Source organism: Amia ocellicauda, chromosome 11 (genome assembly GCF_036373705.1).
Source record: "Amia ocellicauda isolate fAmiCal2 chromosome 11, fAmiCal2.hap1, whole genome shotgun sequence".
Taxonomy (NCBI): Eukaryota; Metazoa; Chordata; class Actinopteri; order Amiiformes; family Amiidae; genus Amia; species Amia ocellicauda.
In genome coordinates this window covers 26,774,589-26,794,160 of record NC_089860.1, presented here as the reverse complement: position 1 = coordinate 26,794,160, position 19,572 = coordinate 26,774,589, and the positions used below count along the sequence as shown (strand labels likewise).

The window sequence follows — 19,572 nt, the reverse complement described above, 5'->3', positions numbered from 1 at the left end:
TATATATATATATATATATATATATATATATATATATTCCGAAATGTTCAACTTGCTGTTGACATTAGATTTGTTTGCTTTTTGTTTGTGTTTTAATAACTTTTTTCAGCCCCACATTGAAAATCTTAAAATATACCACAGGTGTGAATGTAGGTCAACTCCTTGATTCAAATATCTATGCTGAAGTGTTCTGAACTATCATTAATGCATACACAGATGTATTATTATTACTTTTATTATGTATTTTGCATAAAGATATGGTATCAGATCTAAATTGTCCATTTAAATTATCATGCACAAGATCATTCCTCATATGCTTTTGGAGTCACCTTAAAACTTCAATGATGCAGTTTTCTTTTTATTGAAAATAAATGTTTGCACTCGTAATAAAGAATTCAGACCTTTTTTTAATGCATCTGCTCAATCATAAACAGTAAACAGTAAATGGAAAAAAAATCAAGGGACTTATTTGCAAAAAATGGCAAGATTGTGCTGAATCACATTAACTTAGTAAAGTTATGGAACATAAAAAGGCAGTCTCATTTTCAGCCAATTTACTTGAGTTATATAACCCAAGCAAAGTACACTCTTGCTTTTAAGTCTCAAAAAAGGAAAGCAAAGCATTTTTTGCTGTGTCTTGTTGTGTTTAGAACATAAAGTGAATACGCGATCAAAAACGTAATTTTAAAACACATAGTAAACATTTTTTGACGACTGACTAGTCCAATATAGTTGTGAAATACTGCCACCCCAATACTGTGTAACAAGGATAAGGCCGGTTCAACACATGTAACTGATATTCCAATTAAACTCCAAATATGTTTTCTGGTACACCGTGCATATTTGCATGCTAGTGCGTGTCCCTCTTTTCTTTCCCCATGTATTGATGGACTGATTTGTTTCTGCTGATTTCCACGGCGTCGCCCAGCGTGGAGAGGTGCGCGCGCGCGAGTGGGACCCGCGCTGTGACGTCAGGCGCGCGGCCGGGGCAGCTGGCGGAGAGCGCGGGGAGACGCGTGCATGCCGGAGCAGAGGACACAGTCGTACTGCGGGCTGCTGCAAACAAGGGATAACATTAAACAGCAAAACACACCTTCATCTTGCAGTGAGCAAACGGGGCAAATTCTTGTACAGATCTGGAATACAGTGCAGTGCGTGATAGGTGATGGAGACGCGTCTTGGATGTACCGAAGCGGACTACTTATCCAGTTTGTGAACAAAACTGGCCTTTTTATATAGAGATATATATCAATATATCTGTTTCCTCCCATTATACCCATCTTTAATTTCATTTTATATATCTTTGGCTTATTTTTGTTGTGGTTGTGATTATTATTATTATTATTATTATTTTGCTTTGATTTTGATTTTGATTTGATTTGTCTTTATGCGTTTTTATTTGAGAAGATCAGGGCACCTTTATCCATCGGAAGACCGTGGGAAGATTGCGCTGCACTGCTTGCCACATAATATCCACACTCCCAAACCGAGACGTGTCAGGGATGGGAAACTTCATTGGGATCTACGCATCAGACAGAAAAATACCGACTAACTACTGCTAACAGCGAACAGGTAGACTGCTCCCTCACCGGCGCTGTGCTCTGTGTTGCTCTTGTGCTTTAGTTTGAGCCCGTGTGTGCATGCAGCTCAGCTCAGTGCTGTACTGTGCACTTCAGACACATTGATCAAAGTGCTGGGCTTGCACCGCGGTCCAGCCATAGCAAGAGGGCTGAAGAAAAATGCAATCGCGGGTGTAATTAATCTACTACTCAATTTACATCGCAGGGTACCTGTTATTCTCTGCCGCTACTTTCTACCCCTGCACCCTTCCTTCTTCTTTCTTTACCAAAAGAAAATAACGAAACATAAAGTTGCATTCTACACGACTACTGGATAAGATGCGCTGTGTGGGGATGGTCGTATTTTCCCATGCTGTGATCTCTGAGAGGCTAAGATCCTGTTACTAACTGAGGTTATCTTTTATTGTACGCACTCCAATGGACACTTGCTTATTTAAGCTCATGCCGCTTCTTTAAATGGGGATTACTAGACTCTCCAGTCAATACCCCCATCCGTCCACTGCAAGTATACATATAAACTAACGTTAATTGCAGAAGAACTGCTAGTCCGACTTAATTAACAATGCCCTTAAAGCAGCATTAATTCCACGCGTGTGCCAACGCCGCGGCTGCTATATAGTAATCAAATGGTGGTGCTATTGCTGTGCATTCATTTCACTTTGCGGCGCTAAATAATGTCCGTCCGCGATGCGCCGTTTAAGAAGGAAACAATGATCGTAAATGATCATCTCTTGCACTTGACGTTATAGTCTTTGCCAGTGCAGTTTCTGTTGAACGCACAGGAGCGCTACTGTGTTGCACACTTAAGCCACTGTCTGCAGAAATCAATTGCCGATCGCCCAAATAAATCCTGCTATTTTTAGATTCAGTGCTGTGTGTATGTGTGTGTGGACCATAGCAAACACGATTTGTGTGTATGCTATACATTTATACATAGTTTGGATGTATTGATAGTTGAAATTAATATAAAAAAAAAGTGTTCTCTGGCGCCCACTATGGTCATTCCAGACAATAGTTGGGGATAATTTGAGGATGTGAAAAGCTTGTTTTGACGGTGATTACTCGGGCGGTGGGATTCATGCGCTGATCATTTGTTGTATGCAGATCCCGACTAGCAGGTGTTCCTATGTAACCAGGTGGAAAAACTGAACCCTGTCAAACCAGGGGTTCATGTAAGAAAATAATAGATCAACATCTGGTTGTTGCTTTTTGCGCCATTTTTCTAAGCTGTTATTATTTTTTGTTTAACTGAGTAATTGCAGGCGTATGATCTCACCACACTTTCAGTTTTGATACCATCTGCGCAACTGGTGGGTGTCAAACGAAGGAAGTGTTTTTGCGTTTGGAAGGTAATTAAATAGTGCTGGTTTACTGTTAGTATGTTACTCATAGCGTTTTGACTGGGAATTGAACCTGCACTGGGCATACACTGCGTGATCTTCATGGGGTGTGAGCTGATGTTTAACACTCATTCTGCAGAAAGAACAGGATTTTCCTTTGAATAGTGATCACCTTCTAACCTCAGCTTCAGTTGTGTAGTATTGTTTCAGTAAACACTGCATGTTTCTCAAATCTAACCCGTGGCATGAGAAGAAAGTGTACCAACTGACCAGTTGCCTTGTAAAGGCAAGACTAAACACGTTGTCCAGATGAATTGCTAGCCATGCTAACTTGCAATATACTGAAACTCGGAACAGGGTGCACTTGAGTCTATGAAACAGGCACATATGGACTAAAAGCCAGACAACAGCTTGCACGTCCTGCCTGAGCAGTCCATTGTCCACGAAGATAGAAAGTCATCCTTAAAAATGCCTGTTCGCTTCAATCTGATTTGCATTGCATTTTGCTGTAAATACAGTCCATCATGTTTAAGCAGCAGTTGGGGTTTGATATTTTAATTCCTGTAAACACTGTCAGCTTGCATTTTGCTTACTGTGTATTGTCTTTGCAGTAACATATTCTGGCATGCAGGCTTTAAACCCACAACATGCATCCAGGGTCGATCCTGTCAGTCCCACTCATTTCAGACATCCCTGCTCTATGGGAAGGATCGCTCTTGCATTAGTTTTAAGTCATCCTTTTTATGAACCTGATTCTGTTAGAAGGGATACAATAAGCAGAATAGGCTTAAATAAAGTAAAATGCTGCTGGCCCCTTGTTATTTAGTTTTGGCCAAGCCAAGCATTTATTTTACTGGGCTCTGGGTCAATAGAAAAACGAACAAAAAGGTATCATTGTATTCTAGAATCACCTGGATTTTGAAATCCTGATCATATCCTCCATGCATTATTAAATGCTATCTGTTTTTAATGAAGTCATTGTATTGTGTTTTTGTGTGTTTTTGTGTGTATGCCCAGTGTTTTTTTTGTTTTGTTTTTTTTGTATGTGCTTTAGTAACCTACAAAATTCTGCTGGCATAAAAAAAGATGCTCAATAAAGCACTAACCAAAGTAAATATATCAACCATTTGTGTTTTATCCAAGCCCAAGCTCATGGTCCTAACCAAATTCAGACTAATTATGTCCAATTCAAACCTCTTCTGTTTGGACATGCAGACCAACAATGTATTTTGCTTCCTAAAAAGTGCAGCTCGTGTCAAGAAGAACCTCACGCCCACTGAGATGGATCTGTTTAGCTTTCGGGCGGTTTCATCCTTCTGTCCCGAAACTGTTGCTAGAATTAAGGGATCAATGGATTCCATTATATACTAGAATATTTGAGCCTAAAACATGGTAACCCCCCCTCCCTCTAGTCAAGTAGCTCAACGTTCTTGATCGCAGATGGATTTCCCAGCACAGTAACGGTCTGAACACAAATGGCACACATCCACGTGTATGTTCAGTGGCTCAGGAATTACAAAATCAACATTCTTGATTAGCCATCACAGTCTCCAGATCCCAATCCAATAGAATTTCTGTTGCATAAACTTAAAAGCACCACAGGTCACAAGCTGTCCAGGCTGGAGGAGCAGGACATGCTAGACTGGCCGAATATCACTCGTGAGAAGTTGATGAACCCATTACAGGTCTATAGGAAGTGCCTCCTCCATGTTATCAACGCTGGATTGTGTGGATTCACACAATTCTGTTTATATCTGAAAATCGTGTCTCTAGAAATATGTGTGAGTACCATTGATGGAGCTGCTACTCACATACAGTGTTGCTAGTCATACAATCATTTACTTTTCTTTAATGGGATTTTAATTGAAAAATACTTTTACCCTTGAGTTTTCTTTCGAAACCAACATATAGTTACACTTCATGCAAGAATGTATTTGGAGTGTACTTCATGGGGAAAATATGTATACAAACCTGCAAATGACATTAAATTGCATCAGATTATCAAATATCAAATATAAGTAAGCAATATTGCTTCCTAATTAATCAGAAAGTCATTTGCCACACACACACACACACACACACAAACACAATGTGTGCCACTCTGGGAATTTGCTAACAAATTGCTTGAAATTGCTGAATAATGTACAGTCTGATTAAAATTGATTGCATGAGAAAGATCCCAACAAACCAGCGGAAATCAGAGCTGCTTAATTTATTCGAATTGTATGTGAATTACGAGATCTTTTTTTCTAGGGTCCGAACCTCTTGGACCTCAGTAGGTTCAGACTGACTTCACGACAGCAGAGGCATCTGTTAAAGTCCTGTCACATCGACTTCTCTTCAGGATATTATTGTTGTTCATTTTATTTTTTGTCTGCCCAGTCATCCTTAGGGAATAACTTGCTCTAATCCCAGGCCATAAGCTTTCCCACTTTTTTTCTTTCTTTCTTTCTTTTTTTTCCCCTCAAACATTCTGTCAAAAGAAAAAGAAAAAGGACAAAAATAGTCCTTACAAGGAACCTATTGATTCCTTTCTGAGTGGAGTTTGATATCAAAAACAGTATTAAGTGCTTTCTCAGGCCCTACTCCGATAAATGGGAGACAGACATTTTGAGAATTTAAGTCTCTGAGCAAAACCAAGACTTGCCTTTGGTAACCAGCTTCAGGTGTTGTTTTCATCCATTTTTGTGTTTGAACAGCCAATATGCAATATGCTTCGATGCATTTTTTTATTTTTTATTATTTGTTTTATTTCATATAAAATCATACATAATCACCCTTTTTGATCTTAATACTTTAAAAATATTTCTGAAAGTTATTGTTCTCTGGGTATTAAACATAAAAAACATCTAAAGCTGAAAAAAAATAAAAAGAAAGAAAAGCCCTAGAGGTTTAGTGACACACGAGAATAGAGATTTTTGGGACAGTATGAAACTTCTTTCTGTATGTTGTTACTTTGTGGTTAAATTCTTGTGTATCCCCGGAGGGCTTTAAAATGTATAATTTAAGTACTTTGATATTTCCCCTATAGTGATAGGACTATTTCAAATAAATGGGGACAAATGTTACAATCTATATTCAATTCAGAAGGATAGGAGAGCTGTATACAGAATTGGTTATTATGCATGGTTTAAACTCTTCCAGTTTTTCAGTCTATCATTCCATCATTATTAGAAAACATTACTCCTTTGGGGAGTCCTCCTCCTAGCTAAATGATAATCATTCAAAAACATCAAAACAAACAAACCCTTTGAAATACAAGTGTGTTAAGATTGCGTGAAAATGCAGTTTCCCGAAATTACAACTGATTAGTTTCAAGTGCAGTTAGCCACCACTAAAGTGGGGAGCCGGTGAATGTAATCGAATTCGTTTGTCAGTGTAGATATGTAGACAGGTAATCTATCACGACTCTGCTGCAGCATGGGGGTCACTGTCCTCTCTCTTGCAGTGATACTGAGAGTTAAATTAGAGAAATGAAGCCTGTGTTAAAATGATCTTGTCGTTAATTATGAAGCCTTCGGGAATGGAATCGCTGGGTGGCTTTTGAAATGAAACAAACTTCACATGCCTACTTCATTTTTTATTTATTTTTATTAACTGACACTAACTAGTGTTTACTGAGACATCTTCCGTTTGATCTAGATACAAATGGTGTTGAAAGTTGAACTTTTCCTGTGGCGGAAGGATAAGTGTGTGCTTTTCTTCTCTGGATTTTTTATGCATCCTTTTAAGTGAGAATAAAGGAGGTTTCAAGTCATAACCTGGTTTGATATTGTTACATGGACAACGAATGGAGGAGAGAACTAATTTCCTTACAGTAAGATGAATGTTGTGTGTTGTCATAGTTGGGTTTTTCAAAAGCAGCTGAAGCCAGAATTACTTTAGAGCGCTTGTCCCTGTTCTTCAGTAACAAAGTGTTATTCTCCGTAAAATGACAGAAATCTCTCTTGCATTTTTCCCCCTTTCTTTTGTATTTATGTTTCTGTTGATGCCTTGAGGAGATTTGTCTCTCTGTCTGTACAGCAGTCATAATCGTTTCACACCTTCCTTCACTGTGAAATCAATAAACATTTTCCAACAGCAACACAGATAAAGAAAAATCAAAGCTGTTCGGAGTTGGAGAACAGCCTGTGAATGTTAAGAGTTTGCTGTTGTAAGGTTGGTTGTGCAACGACAAACAAACACACCAACAAAACACAGTAGTAGAATGCAGCGAACACATCTAAATTTACTGTGTTTTATGGTGCCTTTTAGTGCAGATGGCTTTGCTGTGTCGTGTATGGTGAGCATTCAGTAAAAAAAATCCATTACTCTACTGCATTAAACGTGGCATGATATACTAGCATTGCATATGAATGCCTGGCAAAAGCTCAGCAGTTTTAGCCCCATTCCCGTGCAGAGCAGTCCCAGTGAAACTCTCACAAATTGTAACTACTTCTGTGTGCAGATTTCAACTGAGCAGCTGGGAAAGCAGGGATCCTGTGTTTAAATCACTCGGCTGTACAAGCTACAAAAAGCGTTTACTTCACAAATGTTAGTTATGGCTTTTGTAGATGCTGCAGAAACAGTGATGCAAGATTAAATAAATAACATACCATAACAAAATGTAAGATTTGGGGTTTGTATCTCGCTTTTATTTTATCTGCTCTCTAGCTGCATTTGCAGGGAAATATTTATACTTCATTGACCTTTGAAAGCAAAGGTGATCACTTTCCTTGATTTAATGCAGTCTGTAGTGTGATGATTGGGTCCAACTAGTATGCATGTCACAGTGAAATTTCCATCCAGCATGAGTAGGAGAAAGATTGTGGGGTTAATGTTTAAGAATGAAAATTGATTATACCCAGAGCTCTTGTTCTTACTGTTGATTTGCCTGTCATTACCATCTTGCAGGCTTCTTGCTGGGCCCCGGAATAATTTCATGTTATTTCACCTCTTTGAAATTCTGATCCACAATTTGAAATGTATTTTCCCACGGTGCACTCTGTGTTAACCATTTTAATAGGGAGAATACACTTCTTCTCAAAGGTTGAAGTTGTGTTTTGAAATCAGCTTAGATCCTGCCTTATTTTACCTTCAAACATTTTTACTGCAAGACCACTGAGCACGTTAGATAAGAAACTTATCTGTGAAGCATGGCACACCCATATAGTCAGTGCACACTAACTGAACAAGGACCAAAGCCTGCTTGATCCTCCACTTGATGATCATAGTGTCACACTGTCACTCCTTGTCTTGGAGAATTACAGGTATACTTCCAACAGCTGGAGAGCAACAGCCCTGAGAGTGTTTCACAGGCAGTTTAAAAACACCATGTGTTTTAATACCTGGATTAATTAAAACGCGAAGACACTGTACTGTGGCTTCTCATGAACAGGAGTGAGTACCATTGGGATACCTACTCTTCCAATGTGCGTGAATCTGACAGTATGGTCATCCACAAGAGAAGAATCAAATGGTGTGAAAAAAAATGAAAGAACATTTTTTTGATGGTTCAGGTCATATGACTTGGGGGTGGCAGTGTTGTGGGCTTCATGGAACCTTTACGTAAAAGCTTTTGATCTGAATTAATAAATTAAGTGCATTAATATACCAGTATACTCCTTTGTGTGTTGCTACAACTGTTATAAAAAAATTATACCTGTAATATTTCATGCTATGGTTAGCATCCTGATTATTATTTTTTTCGCACTGGGAAGTTACAAAGCTATATTATGCACCCCTAGATTATCCTTGTATTATTTATTAGCTTGTATATACTGTTATAACTAGATTCAAAATATACTATTTTTGTTTTTCAGCATGTTTCAGCATGTCCTATTCTGGAATTCATAACCATATATATATATATATATATATATATATATATATATATATATACAGTGACAATCTGTTAACAGTTATTAAAATTGAGGGAACTGTTAAAATACACAAGAAGAAATTAATTACTAGACGTATATTGAAAAAAAAAAACTACTGCAAAAGGAAGAGCAGAGCTCAGACAGATTAACACGTTTCCAATGGAAACAATGCACAGAATCTTGTGATAAAATCTTTGTTTCATAATCAGTTTGCTATTAAGACGCTGGGAATTCATTTGTAAGATTAAATGTTCCTTTATTTTAACCTCATGTTAGCTCTTTATTTACATGCAGTAACACGTTATTAATTAAAACGTGCATAACAGGGAGTCTTTTGAGATTTGTGTTGGTTTTAAGAGAAGCCCTGTTGACACCACACAGTAGCAAAGCAATTCATCAATAGGCAGTAGCAAACAAATTATATTGAAGAACAATTTATAATGTGTTGTAAACTGGAGCATAATTGATGGGCTGCATTTTCTTGTTAAGCAACAGTGCTGCTGGTGCACTTTCCAGGTGTGCTGTCTCAAACTGACGATAAACCTACGCGCTGTGGTTCTACTCAGTGCAGACAAGAAAACAAAGGAGAATATTCATGGTATTCTCTATCCCCTCTGAAAAACCAAAAAAGAAGAAAGAAACCTAAGAGAAACTAATGGAATTTGACACACAAGGTACACTAATATGAGAACTTAAATTTGACGTGCAGACACAGTCATGTTTTTCTTCCATCACAGGCTTGGTAGCAAACCTTAATACCTTCAATCTCTAAACGAGATGCAGCACATCAGTATTCCTAGTCTCCCAGGAAAAGAGCGTTTTTTTGGCTCCTGATACCCGAAGCGCAGTGTCAAAATGTCTGATTCCCTGGATGGATGGGTGGAATGAGAGAAATCAAGAAGAAGAAGAAATAATAAGAGAAAACGAGGAGGATCATAATATAATATAGTGTGCATTGTATTAATCTATTAGTTTTCTCAGCATGGGCCAAAACTGGCATAAGAGTTGTCATGCTGTGTGCCATAAATATTTATAACCAGCATCACTTTTTAAAGGACCTTGGTAATGATGTTGTATGACAATCTGTGCACTGCCTGAACGCTTCGCTGCTTTCCATTCTGAGATCCAAATGCGGGATCTGCCGCAGCATCTAAACAGTGTGAGGGGAACCTGATGTTATTCTTATTCTTATAATTGTTATTAACCTTTATGCTTTAACCTGACAGCAGGACACTCTGGCCTCTAACCTATTGTCAAACCAAGGAGGGTTGTGGGGGAAGGGGTGCGCTCAACCCACACAAGGGGCCTAGTGATCCATTTGTGTAATATAACGGATCAGGCTGCTGTTAAGACTGTGATTACCACTACTTTAAAATCTTATTAGCTGTTAAAAGGCAGGTTGGCAGTGGGATCAAAGGATTTCTTTAGTTAATTCACTAGCTTAACATGAACAGCTTATATATATGTATATATTAGGGCTGGACGATATGACATGACTATTTTTAGAAGTTTGGGCGATACACGATATATATCTCGATATTTCTTGGTTTTATCCAATCAAGCTACAAAATAAGACCAAAGACATTCAAACTACATGTATTTCTTTAATCATTAAATGTGCAAAACTAACAAATACCACATGCAGGCTGTCATGGTAAATATATGCAGAATGCAACACATTACAGCGCAAGTGTTGTGTGATTACTATTACTTGTGTTATGTTGTTATGGGATATATTTATATATGTATATATACATACACAATATGATTTACTGTCACATAACAACAATAACACAAGTAAGACCCCGTTCACACTTATTAGGCCAGCCCTGGGCCACCTCAAATTTAGTCCGGCTTTTTTCAGATAGTAACCATGCAACACATGCGCTGTAAAATGGTACAGATTCAGGTAGATTTACCGCAGCTGGGTTTATAGTGGCGCATTTAACATCTGCTAGACAGAGACATTTATTCTCTGACTGTCGTGTTTCGATTGTACTTACCGGTACAGCACGTGTTAATACAAAATAGTTATTGTTATCAAAAACAAAACAAAAAAAAACTGTTGTACCACTTCACCATCTTAATAAAAAGAAGATGAAACATTCTGCATTTGTTTACATTGCTTTCCAATTTATTAAAATGCAAACAAACTTTATTATTCTTTAATTTTATACAAATTATATACATCTAAATTAGCGGGGGTGCTTGCAGATGGAGTTTATCCCGGCGATGAGAGCGCAGCTGAACATGTGTGCTTGTGCATTAAAGTATCTTTTGGTTATTATTTATTTCGCTCACATACGTTTGGCCAGGTGGGCCGCTTCCCAGCTAACATAGATGCTACGATGTTGTGGCAGGGTTAGCTTGAATAGCGCTGTGGGAAACCATGTGTGTGTGTGTGTGCATGTGTATGTACACCGATCAGCCATAACATTATGACCGCCTTCAATGGGCACATGTGGAACAGAATGAATCACAGGTGTTGACTTTGTATTCAGGTGTTGATCTCAGTCCAATCGAGCATCTGTGGGATGTGCTGGACAAACAAGTCTGAGACATGGAGGCCCCACCTCACAACTTACAGGATTTAAAGGATCTGCTGCTAACGTCTTGGTGCCAGATACCACAGCACACCTTCAGAGGTCTAGTGGAGTCCATGCCTCGACGGGTCAGGGCTGTTTTGGTGGCAAAAGGGGGACCTACACAATATTAGGCAGGTGGTCATAATGTTATGGCTGATCGGTGTATGTGTATATACAGCTCTGGAAAAAATTAAGAGACCACTCCAAGTTCAGAAATCAATGTTAAATGGTCTCTTAATTTTTTCCACAGCTGTATAACCGCATTCGCTTCTGTTTTTAGTGTGTAATTCAAACATTTAATAACTATTATTTCGTTTATGCACTCCCATTGCTTTAAATAAAATCTTAATATAGCGAGTGTAACATTGATCGTAATTCCACGAACTCGTCCGTTTCTAAAATAAACATGCACCTTTATAAGCAGTTGTATCTCCTGATTAGGACCTCAAAACTACTAATTTACTAACATCAACACAAATGATTAGATTGTAACACACCATGGAGACACATTTGTTCTCTCCTCCTCATTCCTTCTCCAACCTTACTTTGATAAATGAGGAAGGCGATTGGCTGAATAAAAAAAAATGACGGATAGGTGTCTCCTACAAGTGTTTGTCCACAAAGATTGACAAGCATTTCCTGCAAAGTGATTTCTCTCTTATATCGATACTCACGATATAAGTATTATGAATTTCGCCCAAAATAATACATCGAGTATATTGCAAAAACTCGATATATCGCCCAGCCCTAATATATATATAAAAGTGTAGGGGAAGGAATGTATGTTGTTTCTTGTGTGGGTTGGAAGTTTCCTAGTTTTCCTGCGGCCGCTGCAACCGGATGCACTTTTTCAGCCTCCTAGAACTCCTTATCAGAATATGCAGCCAGTCCAGGGCAGAAGTGAAGAGATGACTCGATCCTCCTAATCCCCAAAGATACAGGGCTGCCTTTGAGGGAGAACATGAAGGCTGTGGTAATAATGAAATTGCAGAGCCGATGTTCTGAAACTAGAGCGAAGATCTTGTTGGCCGCGGACAATGTGTGCTTTTAAATCCATGCTTTTAAATCCATGCGAGCGCTTGCACAGTCTTTCTCTTTTAAAATGTCATATTTGAAGAAACATCTCTCTCTTCTTTTTCTTTTTCTTTATTTATACATCTCCAAAGCGATCGTTTACATTTTGTTGAGCATGATGAAGCTGTATGAAGATGTCTCCAAATATGGCGAACACGGGTTTAAACCAGTCCACAGCTGCAGCTAGAGAAACAACGGGTGTTATGACAGTGAGGGGAAGATCAGTGAAATGGTGTCTTTGCAATTACCTTGTTCTGCAAAACAGACAGATAACTGACCCCAGAGTGCCATACTTTCCACAGCCTGTAATAAAGCCCGCAGCGCAGGGTCTGTGATGAAGGGATTTGTTTTAAAGAAACGAAATTCTGTTTCTCCTGGATCAGAACAGTATGGTGGGAACAGATGCTGCAGCAAAGTCAATCAATTTCTAAGTCAGAGGTATCAAAATCACTTGGGTGTTTACTGAAGGAGGATATTTACAGGGTGAGAGGAAGGTGCGAGAGTATATGTGTGTGCTTGTGTGTGTGTGTGTTTGTGGTGTTGTTTCTTCTGCTTCTGTGCTGCAAGTCACAGTCTGTTTGGCAGCTGTTCCAGATTGTATTCGGGATGCAATTTGTCTGAATTACCCCGAGCCTAGGGACAGGTAGCGGTTTTCTTCGCACCAATTAACTCTGGTTCAGACACCAGGTAGCTACTGCAGCAGTAACCAAGTTTGATCCGCCTTAATTGCAAATGCTGGCCATATAGTCACTGCCGGATTAAGCCGTAAGTCAGGTCTGTTGTAGGAAACAGGTAATAAGATTCCAGATAGACCACATGGCAGCCTCTGAGTCCACCGACAGTGTTGAGTCCGGTGATTTCCTGTGGAAATTAGTGGTCTGATACTTCAAATGATTGTCTAGCTGTGCTTCTTGAAGGTGTAAAGATGTTGTATTACTTCATATTTAACCATGTAAAATGTTGGATTTAACTGAGCGTGTTGTGTCTCCATCTCTTCAAGTGTAGCCTGCACCAGGGGGGAAAAAATCTCTCTTCTGTGATGCTCTTTTCTGTTTGTTTTAATGACGGGCCACTTTGAGTTCTCCTTTTTTTCTTTTTTGAAGAAAACTAATACAAAACCTCTGATTTGTTATCTTTGCCCCCATCCCTGAGCTGGTAACGCAGCAATGGCACCCTTATCTCATAGGGAACAGAAGAACCAAGGAACTATTTTTATTTTAATCCTTCTTATGAAAGGGGTCAAAGAGGTCACTCAGAAAATAAAAATGCTCCCACTGATGAACCGCAGCTGAGACGACAGTTGACAGTTGGCTGCATGAAACCTCCACCCGGGAAAGGTGACATTGAAAAGTTTGACATTGAGTTTCTGAACTGTTGTTATTTTGCTTCTGATTTTCATTACACAGTTCTTTTAGCTAGATCTCTTCAGTGCAACATGACCTAAAGATTAAGCTGTAAACAAAACACAACAAAAATAAATGAAATCTGGGGATTAGACCAGTCAGTTAGTCAGTGCTTTTCTGATAATGGATGCCAACTTGGAGTAGAATAAATCAGTGTCAAGTCACACCTACCTAACATAACATGTTGTGCATCACAACAGGGCCTTCTCCCTCCCTAGTACATTATACACTTTAAAAGATAAATTACAGAGAAACTGTGCATTTGTCCTCATACACAGATCTGTTTAATTCTAGTTGGAATTCTTTATTATATATATTTTTTTGTCATTTTTGGTTCTTGCAAAATTCAGTGGCACACCATAAACTAGATTTTTTAAATAGGCACAGGAAACATGCTGATACATTGGATTATAGTGAACATTCACTGCTTTCTGACCTTCAGTGTAGTTTCACTAATTGCTATGTATGTATTGACTGAAGATTTAGGTTTCTTCATAAGAATGTCACGGGAAAATCTTCAGAAAATATACAATTTGACAAAGCAACATATTATTTAGGAATAATAGCTACATTTAAGTTGTTTAGAGAACATTCTTTTGAGTAATATTGCAAAAAAACCCTATTTAAATTAGGTTTTAAAATAAAGCAGTATCACACTTCAGAATAAGTATTCAGATTTCTATTTAGGTGTTTATTATAATGTTTTCACTCCTGTGTAAAATGTAAGATTTCTATGTTCAGCTAAGTTACTTAATACAATCCAAGAATACATAACATATTAAAATATTGTGTGGCACACCAATCTTTGTTTGATTCTGTCAGGAACATATTTAATTAAATAAACTTAATTAAATATTATTATTTACTTATTATTTTATTTTGTGTGTGAATTTCGTGACCCAGAGGGATGCCAATGTGCTACAGCACACTGTTTGGGAAACAGTAATGTGTTTCTAGATAACATGAAGAAACTGTTCTGTTAAAGGAGATAAATAATAAACTAGAATTTAAAGTATCTGAAGATACTTTGTCTGCATGATATATTACTGTATACATATTATCTTGCAGGTTGCAGGTTGATATCAGTGATAGTTTGTAATCTAAGTGGTACTAGTAGAATGTAGGTAAGGAGTAGTATGCATCAGGAATAGTATGTACAATTAAGTAGGTTAGTAGCTGTAGTATAATAGGCATTTTCATGTTCATTATAGTATGTAAGTTACTACAAGTATATATAAGTATTATGTTTCTTCAAGAAGTAATATATGGTAAAGTGTAGTATGATAAACACATGGTAAACGTGGTTAAAAAAGGTAGAAACATGGTGAAAAGCAATGCTAAAAAACATTTGGTCAAATTATGGCAAAAACTGTAAAATTGTGGTATTTTGTGTTTTTAAAAAAAATATGATAAAGTATAGCTTTCAAACAGACACAGATCCATGTTGCAACATGACCAGTGATCACAATTGATCAACACCACTTGACCCCTGCGACACGCTCCTATCCCCTACGAACACCCCCCGTCCCCTGTGACATGCCATTGCCCTCTACAGCGCGTTAATGACTGACTGATATACACTAATAACTGATACACTAATAGATTGTAGCCTACGTACACCACTTGTATCACACTACATACTGTAATGTCACCACTTCGGAGGAGCATAAATATAATGTACATAGTCACACAGATACTAACCCACCTGCTGTTATCTGTATTGGTGATTTTTTTTAAAGAGCTGCCAGGCTGGATTTAAATCTATTTTATGCATTCATTCATTCATTCATTCATTCATTCATTCATTCTCATGTTGCCGGTTCATGGCTCAGTAATAAGCAGAGACCCAAAGCTTTCACTTGAAGCATCGCATAGCTCTATATCCCTTTCCTATTTGGAGATAGCGTGGCCTGAAGTCAGACCTTTGTGACATGATGGAGTGCATTGTGGATAGGTTATGTAATGTTCTGCTCCCTGGCTTCGCTCCACAGCAGCCTGAGTTCAGTCACTTTGAAAGCAGAGCCACAGCACTTTCAGTTGCCACATCACATAGCTCTATATCCCGTGTCTGTGTTTCTATTTCTCTTTCATGTCAATAAGCACATTTGTGATCATTAATTTTGCAGTTTCATGTCAACACAGATTGTGGTTACTATGGAATCTAAAGCAGAGGTAGAGAATTAGAAGTACACAACATGTTACTGTGTGGCTACCACAGTGCACTGCACACACACCACACACTCTACACTTTACTGTGTTACTTTACTTTTACATAATACTTTAAATTAAGGTTCAGCTATGGTATGTTACAACTACAACTCTGATCTTATTACTACACACAAACCCTAAACCATAACTTCTCAGGTAATATGTGTGTATGTGTTTGTGTAGTATTATTTTTTCATGTCTAGCTATTGCGTGTACATGTACACAATCTCTCTGGTTGTCTGCTCTCTGGCCCCAAGGAGATCCCACATCATTAGTGCTTACAGTAAGCTTCACTCTCGTCGGGGACAGAAGTGTCACAGCCTCATCGTTGATCCATGCATAGTAAACTTGCTTATATGCTACACCATCTGTGTTGCGATTGTCATCAGGAGACACTTCTTTACACGGAGAGTAGTCACAATCTGGAACAAACTCCCCAGCAATGTGGTAGATGCTGAGAAATTGGGAACATTTAAAAATAGGCTGGATAGGATCCTTGGATCACTTAGTTATTAATGGACACCAAACGAGCACGATGGGTCGAATGGCCTCATCTCGTTTGTGAACTTTCTTATGTCATTGTTTCAGTGCGTGTCAGTCAGTCAGTGTCTGTTGTGTCAGCATCTGGTTTTGCTGTTGATATTATCTGAATTAAAAGTCAATAATTTTGGATGCTATTAGTTAAAAAAAGAAGTGCAAACAACCACTGGTGTTTAGAATCACTTTACTAAGTTCCATCTGTCTACCAGAAAAACTGTCAGGAGTTGTCGGAAGACAATAGAAATAATAAACACAAAAATAATAATAGTAGTAATATCAGTAGTAGTTGTAGTAAATTATATTAATGATAACAATATATTTTTTTAATGGAATATAGGATAAGCATACTTATAGGGAATGGGCAAAGGAATGTTGCATGTTTGTTTCTGACAAAGTTTCCTGGTGCAGAATCTGTGAGATGAGTGATGGTCATAACATAATAATAATAATAATAATAATAATAATAATAATAGTAATAAGCCTTAGTAGTGTTTATTATCATCATTATTATTATTAATAGTAGTAGTTGTAGTAGCAGTAGTAGTATATAATAATGATAATGTGAACAAATAAGTGTAATACGGTATATAGGATAATGATACTTACAAGGAATGAACATAGGTATGTAGCATATATTTCTGATTAAGTTTCTTGGCGCAAAAGCTGTGACAGGTTAGACCTGCAGAATGTAATAATAATGATAATCATACTATTAATAATAATTGGTACTAAAGCCCCATATATACACATTTTATTTCACATTATTATTTCTGCAATCCTTAGCAGTGGGCAAGATACGATAAAGGGTATATTAATACTATTAATATTAATATTATTATTTTAACAGGAAATGAATGGGATGCAATGAGAAATTGTGATACAGCACAGAAATACGTAGAAAATTATCATAACTGACAGGGACACGGAGTGTTTGACAGTTATTTTAGGAAAGGCATCTGTTCGAATGTCTGTAAATGCTCACTGCTGATTGGCTGTCGACCATACAGCGACACAATGCTCTGCATGAAGAATGGAATTCTGAAAGTTCCAGCATTGTTTTCAATGGCCTTTTTTTAAATTGATTATAAATCAATTAATATTGATCATATCCACACCAAAAGCACACACAATGTAATTGGTATCATGATGAATTACTGTAAAAGTTGGTATGTGTGGCACAAGAATTGTAGGAGGAGGTAATAATAATCATAATTATAAAGATCTTACAAAACTCTGATTCTCTGTTCTCATATGCAGACTAAAAAATATATAAAAAAATCAGCTGGTAATGAGTAAAAGACAAAATACTTGGCAAAGCACTCCTGCACATTGTTTGATATTAAGTGCACAAAGAAAAGTCTATATCTGTCTTTCTGGTGGACTTTATGAAGATTTAGGTCAAAGATGGAAAAAAATGTATGTCTTAAGGGGATTGCAAGCAAGCTCTAAGTTAAAAAAAAAACACAAGAAAAAAATAACAGAGCAGCAGACAGGCGGATACATTAATGGAGAAAGAGGGAGTGTGCGCACTTGACCCCAGAACTCACAACATGGTCACATCACTCCAGCCTGTACAAAAAACATTAGCTGACAAGATAATGGTTTGTCTTTGTGAAGGACTAATGGCATGAGGGCAAGTTCAGTTCTCTCTTTACTGCTCTGGAAGGACACACAGTTTGTAAATTGTGCTGAACAACTAGGATTTTACACAGATCCTGATTCCCATTCCACAGACAAACTGGAGATGACTCCCTTTTGTTTTCAGTGTGTGTGTGTGTGTTCATATGGGACTTTCTGAATAGGCACAGTAATACAAAAGTGATGTATCTGAAATTGGAATTTTCTGCTTCTGCTGTAGTGCACTCTTTTTGGTATTGTTTTGGTATTCTGTTTTTCTCCTTGGTTTGGACATTTGTGTAAAGTTGGAATTGAGTGTATTTTAGTGGCTTTAATTGGCGCATGATTGTTGAGTTTGTTTTTTTACAGATGGTGTTCTTTTTTTTTTGTATAATTGTTTGTCTTTGTTTCCTGTGTGTGTTAAATCTCTATTGTGGAAAGTGAAAGCCCAGTGAAAGTCTTGGAAATGTCAATTTTTTTTTTTTTCAGACAGATCCTGTTGCTGCTGTTTTCTGTTTCTCTCTAGCTCTTAAGCGACCAAAGCCTGGACATGAAAAATGGCTCTGATAATGTGTTTCTTGGACAAAATCCAGGATTTATTTTAATGTATTTGTTTATGTATTTATTTTTCCAAAACATCGAATGCTATTTCCCACCCCTTTGAAGACAGACGTGAGGGGCTTTTACAAATCACAGCAGTGACGTGAGTTTCATGGGTTTAATGGTGATCAGCAATGCGTCGGGTGGCTCTTCTCCAGATACCTCATGCACTTCCAGGCGCTTTGTCATCACTGATAGTGATGCTACTCGCAACATTGCGCTCCATTTTCATACTGTGCCCCTCTCTGGCGAGGAATTACCCAGCATCCCATCTCTTACACGGCTTAGTGGAGGCGTAAACTCAAGTTCTGTGCTTGTTATTCTGGGGCTTACTATCCCAATTTCACACAATTTACAGTGATGCAAATACCCCCACCCCCCCATATCGCATAGTAACTGGATCCAGTTTTGAGGTTTTAAAAGCTGCAAGGTTTTTGCATACAGACCCACTCCAGGGGTGTTGGCAATTTCATACGTGTTATATTCTGAGCAATGAGGGGTTGACTGGAATGTTTCAGCAGTACAACTGCAGCTTGTAAGACCTGGAATGGATCAAACCAGAATCAACAAGAGTGTTATATCCACCTCTTAATTATACTGAGGCTATATAGACATGTTGGTGCACTTTATGAAAGCTTCCCATTGTGCTAATGTGCTGTGTACTTGTCAGCCGCGTTTGCACCCCTCTAACTGCGAGCAATTCTGTGAAGGAGTCATCTAATAATTCTGTATTGCTCTTCATGCGGGTCAACTCACCACTTAAC

The 19,572-nt window shown here is 38.0% G+C and overlaps 1 protein-coding gene across 6 annotated transcripts in view; it reads left to right on the top strand.

The window, feature by feature from the left end:
• Positions 1 to 1,017: 1,017 nt before the first annotated feature.
• Positions 1,018 to 19,572, top strand: part of adgrb2 (adhesion G protein-coupled receptor B2) — a 207,110-nt gene continuing 188,555 nt past the window's right edge. For all 6 annotated transcript variants that reach the window (XM_066717237.1, XM_066717238.1, XM_066717235.1 and 3 more), the window contains exon 1: positions 1,018 to 1,572. The gene's annotated coding sequence lies outside the window, so the exon portion shown is untranslated. The remainder of the gene's footprint in view (positions 1,573 to 19,572) is intronic.